The sequence below is a fragment of the Atta colombica genome, unplaced genomic scaffold, assembly GCF_001594045.1.
Source record: "Atta colombica isolate Treedump-2 unplaced genomic scaffold, Acol1.0 scaffold163, whole genome shotgun sequence".
Classification (NCBI taxonomy): Eukaryota; Metazoa; Arthropoda; class Insecta; order Hymenoptera; family Formicidae; genus Atta; species Atta colombica.
The window spans coordinates 2399467-2405600 of record NW_017259254.1 but is presented as its reverse complement, the minus strand read 5'-3'; positions in this window follow the sequence as shown (position 1 = coordinate 2405600).

The following is a 6134-nucleotide window of genomic DNA, read 5'->3' as shown; positions in this document are numbered from 1 at the left end:
ACGGCTCACATACGTGGTTCCTGCTGATTTTTCAATATTCATTATTTTTTCGCGACGCTTGTATCGCACATGCAAATTGACATACTGGCGAAATTATGCAAAGTGCTGCGCGCATGGGATTAGGATCGTACCGATTCGGAACAGTGTGTTAAGGGATGCCTAATTGAAACATATGCAAATTGCTGAGGGTGCCACGAGTCTAGTACTTCGTATAAGTATTTTCTCCCATTTGACTTCTCGTTTTAACCGCAGACAGGAAGTTTTAACTAGGTTTTAATGCTTACACTTTCCGACCTTTCTGTTCATAATCCATGAAATAATCATCGAATGCATAATTCAATGAAATATTTTAAAAAATAATTAAATGATAATTCTTGAAAGTGATGGATCTTGGTTAAGGTAAAAACAGAATATTATATTTAAAGAAAAATAGAAAATTAATCGCATTAACTGGTGACAATTTTATCATTCTTCTGAAAACAGAAATAAATTTAGTGTATTAATTATTTGCTCCTTTCGTTGAATTATAACACATAATAATTTTTATGTAATTTAAAAAAGAAATATTAAATATATTTACAGAAAATAATCAAATTATTCTTATATACGATGTGCTTTTTAACATTTTTTAAATTAATAATTTTCCTAAAATTAGATGTTTTAGAAATGCAATTTATCATTATCGTCGTTTCGTATATAGTTGTTTTAAATTACGATACATTATATTATTAATATATTGGGCAGGATGAAGACCTATCCAAAATATGGAAAAATTGATTTTGCATGTGTCCGCATTTTAATATCCCTATATCTCGGATATCTTCGAGAATTGACCTTTCTGAAATCGCATTCGAGAAAAGAATCTCGCGGAGAAGAAATACGCCACGTCACATAGCCGATAGAAATGCGTTTCTTCGTCGGCCTCTTTCGATGCACGTCTCCTCGGATAAGCGCAAGCCGCAAAGATTCGAGACGGTTCCTTCGCGCTCGGCCGTCCTCGATTTTAAGCCGTCCTGCCGTGTTATCGTTATCGCTCTCAATTTGGAACGCCGCGCCGCGTCGTGGTTGCCATCGTCGCCTGTTTCTCACCGCGAAAGACGGCCTTCCTTTTTTTCCTTCGTGGTGCGAGAAGCGAGCTAAACAGCGCCAGGTATCGATCGGGAGCAGCTTCTTCAACTTCCGGTTGTCACGACGATGTGCTGTCGGTCGGGTAAGAGGGATGACAAGAAAGAAAAACGCGGCGGAAAGAAGACGGGGGCCGAAGCGAGAGTTGAAGGGCTAGGAGAGCGTAAATGTGGCTAGGCAAGAAGAAAAGAAACGATCGCGGCGACTTGGACGAGCGGGCACGTTTTGCCAAACCCAACCCAAACCTGGTCTTTGCCGTCCTCCAACGACCGCATCCACCAACTTCTCACGTCCGTTCAACCCCTTTTAGCACTCGCAGCGACCGCGCCACTTCCATTTCGAGAGGCTGCGCAAACGTGCCACGCCGTTACAAGCGATATATAAGTTTTGAAGTTTATATCGGTTTATGTTGGATTAAGGCTTTCCTAGGTTGTGACATGATGGTGGTCACTTTCGTTCGCCATTGTGTCACGCCCTCGAGTACATAATTTTCTGATGCGGTCCATTTTGTTGCAGCAACTTCCAAACACCGATATTTGTAGTAAAATATGTACGTTGAATTAATTACTTTAATATAAGAGAGAGCAAGTTTCAATATATTTACCGAGAACCTATAAATTTTAGTAAAATGTTCATCGCAAAGGAATTTTAATTTTTTCATTTGTACAATGAAAGTTTATACTCCATGTAATCAATTTGAATGATTTAAAACAATAAAGTATATTATGTACTTTTGAAAGATATTTATTGATTTTTTCGATCTGTAAATTTCTTTGTTTAAATCACGATAAAACATTTGAATGATTATTTTTCAAATTTTTATTTTGAGTTTAATATTTGATCTGTTTAATGTTAAATCTTTTTCTACTTTTTATAAGCTTAGAATATTACTATATTTACATATTTGATTTACATAACTATGCAAATAAGAAAATGTTTTACAGAAAAATAATATAGTAATCAGTATCAGTAAACAGTAAACAATCTTATTTTATATGAGTTATTTGCTTATAAATAAATTAATTCTTTTCGCAAGTATTGTCTAACTTTCGTAAGTACGTTTATAGTATTTTTAAGAATTTTCACTTTGTCGTTTGTTTTGGCGACATTCGTATTGGAAAATATTTCAAATAAAAAAAAGACAACTTTCTTTCTTTACGACTTATAAAGCCGCTCGATATCTAATCATATGGAAAGGACGATAGCAAATTGAAACAAATATTGACTCGATCGTGACCTTCTGATTAAATTCGGTGTCAGATTCCAACCAAATAAGCCCGTTCGAGATTCAAACTGACCTGTCACGTAATCTTTCTCTCTTTCGGTTTTGTTATCTCTTCTATGTCCTATACTTTCTCATTCTCTTTGTTTTCGAACTGCAGAGAACTAGGCTTTTCCAATGACTTTCTCAATAATTGAGAATATTTCTGGCGAATCTACTATATAGTCACTTATCAATTAGCTCTATAAAGTTAGCAGGACTAAATCAGCAAAATCGAAATTTTAGTACTCATTTTATCAAAATTTTTAGTACTCATTTTATACTAAATTGTATCATTAATGATAATTTTGTACCGTGTGCCATTTCGAAAAAATCATGGTGCTGCTGGCTTAATATTAAGCTGGCAGGACCAATTCAAAATAAATAAAAAAAAAAAAGAAAAAATAATATCAGAAATCAATACGCTTGAAATTGTACTATTTTTTTGTACTGCCAAAGACAATTCTATATTATGTCATTTCCAAAAAAAACAATGCCGTTGATAATTTAATATTTAAGCTAGCAGAATTATAAAAAAACAAAACAAGTGCAAAAATTAACACAATTGCATTTGTACTAATTTGTATCATTAAAAATAATTTAATATTTTTCATGTTTTCTCCTTAAAATGACTTTATTAGTATCTACTTACAATCTATTCAAATCGTGCATCTTTGAAACATCGTCATTTTTTTTTAATTTGCTAATATATTCTGCACATAACATATTCTACAGATAATAATAAGACACGTGTTTTGTAAGAAAAATCTGAGATTTTTTTATAAAGTTATTGACACTTGTAAGTTGCATAAATTTATAAAAAATGTCGCTCATGGAACATTCAAATAATTATATCAAAATCATTAATCGCGCGGTGTGTGTGTATCTGCATGTGTGACTATAATTCTTGAGATATTTATGTACATCGTGTTACTATCTGAATCTTAAAACAATAGAAATATTCTCAGAATGACAAAAATAGGAAAGAATTTATTATTTAAACTTTATCAAATATAAAATTATATGTGGATTAGTGTTATTTCAACTATTAATTATAAAACAATTATTAATTGCAAATAACAAGACTTATATTTTATATATAAACATATAAATAGTAAAGAATAGAATTTTATATAGGTATTGTAACATTATACATACTAAAAGGTACATCGGAATTCAATCACGAAGATTCTTTCGAGGACCGTTTTAATGCAGCTCATATTTTTCTCATTGTAAAAATCTAGAAAATAATTCGTGTAAAATGAAAGCGTCACCCCATCTACCGATTCCATTCTGATTTTTTTCCTTTTTTTCCTCCCGCAGGGTTAGAATGGCGCACGACACTCTTTGATTTCTCGCCTGACGAGAGAGAGACGAAAGAGACGTTCCACGTCCTTTCCACTTTCTCTGTCCTGTTCTTCTTTCCGCTATTTCGCTCGGCGATAACCGGCGTCGCCTTTCATATAATGACGAGCGAGTAAAACAATCATTAATCTGATCTGCCTCTCTCTTTCGTTTGTCCCTTTCGTTCGCTTTGCAGACGCGAAGGGACGAACATTAATTATCGGAAAAAGGTACGATAAAAACGTTAAGCCCACGTGAGCCCACATCTCGCCGCAGCGAGCTTGAAAGTCCTGCATGGAGCCGGGAAAAACCTACTTTTCCAACAGTCATTTGAAATCCTCTCATGTATTCGCTCAGGTATCGGTTCGATCGATCGTAACGATAATCTCGAGCTATGTAACGCGCGTACATATATAGCAACCAGAATAAATGCACATGCGAACGTGCAATCATTCCGTCCCAATATAGGCGTTCTATTAATTTTAATTCGCGAACAAAATCCGCGGATATGCGCGGCGCCGTCCGTCGTTACATTGGAATTCTCTGGGCCGTCCGCTGCGAGAAAATATTTAATTCGTTTTACGTTCACAACGGGATGCGAAGTGCAATGTATACAAGCGATATCGAATTCCAGCAACGCGGCGGTTTCGCTAGGAAGATCTATTTTTACACGCGAAGGGCGAGCGGAACCGCATTTTCCTCGCATTCCCCAACCATTCCCTCCCCCCTTTCCCGATTCCCGATAGTAACATGGAGATGCATCATGATCGGTGCTCGTTTTTTAGAGATATCTTAGACTCGATAACGGAAAACCTTGTTACACTTTCAACGTCCGACCGTATATCTCTAGTCCCCATCTCTTCGCTCCACAACTCAGACGTGTCACCGAAGGGAGGCTAACGACAATTCCCGTATTCTTCGCCCGTCCGACAATGCGTCCTTCGCACTTATTCAAGTTTTTCTGATCGATTTTCATCGGAATCGCACAAAAGCTGCCTCGTAAATTCCCCGTCAACGAGCGAAGAGCGCGATGAGCTTTCGACAAGCCTCATTCTGCAATTCACGTCGCCGTACAAATTAATTACGTCGCATATAATTTTTGACAGATATGAAATGAATAGTTTGCAAAATTTACTCTCGCTATAACGAATTATATTAAACGGTATGTCATATGTGAAATTTTATACATTTCATGAATGAATTATTAAATAATTTTTTCTACAAATTTACGTAGCTGCCAACTGAATTGAACATTTTATTCTACTACATATTTTATACGTATATTTATTTTAAATGTGCAGTGCTTATTTCTGATATAACTTTTATATAAATTTCTCTTGTACATTTCACACAATAAACTTTCCTTATTATTAATATAAAGACACATTACTTATAATGTCGAAATTATACTTGCTAAATATATTATTATACATCAGTTTAAAAAAAAAATTAATTTTGTTATGTAGAAGCTACGATAAATTTCAAAAGTTAATTTAATTAGTGACAGATTGGACATTATCAAACATGATAACCATTTATACAGTCGGTATCGTTAAATTCTTCAATTTCCTCTCTTTTGTCTTTTTATATTTATATTTATATTTCAGCCAGCTTATAGCGACTCTTCTACTTGTCCAATATGATTTTAAAATAGTAAAGCTGACGATATATACGACGGACTACAATAAAACCAACACCGTTACGGCTACAGATTGTGTAGCTTGGAATATTCGCAAATTTCGCCGGTCGCACTTATTGGCGCGAATATCGTCACGTTGTGCCGTCGATCGCAAGCTCTCATCTCGGAGCGGCGCGGCGCAGCGCCGAAGGTGCTTGAGCTGAACGGCGCTCAACTTTTAAATTATTACTCAGTTACCGGAGTTTTATTGCGCCAATAATAAAAGCGGCTCTCCCGCTGGTCTTTCCACCTTCCTCCCTTGTCCCCAACGTGTATGTGACGTTTTGTTATAGCTGCGAAATATGGTCGTTACTTATACTGCAGGACTTCCGCCCACGACCGATGTCTTTAATGCTCGCGCTGGAACACATATGAGACATGCAACATGGGATTATGTTATATCGCGATCTTGTATTATAAAAGGTCATTAACATTTCAACCTTCACATTTTTCCTCTTTCTCTCCTTTCTCATCACTACGTTACTTTACACGGTGTAACGGTGCCGTGAATGCGCGTTATGGGTTCTTTTATGCGGAACGAAGGAAAATGAAGGAACTGTGACGCGCGCGTGGAAAGCCGATTCTTATCATTCCGTTGGTTTATGGGTGGCAATGATCCATTTTACAGCAAGTTCTTGCATAATGACTATAGCAATTGTTGACAAAAGTACTTCATGGTATGTAAGTCATGATTGACATGCGTAAAGATGCATATATATATATATA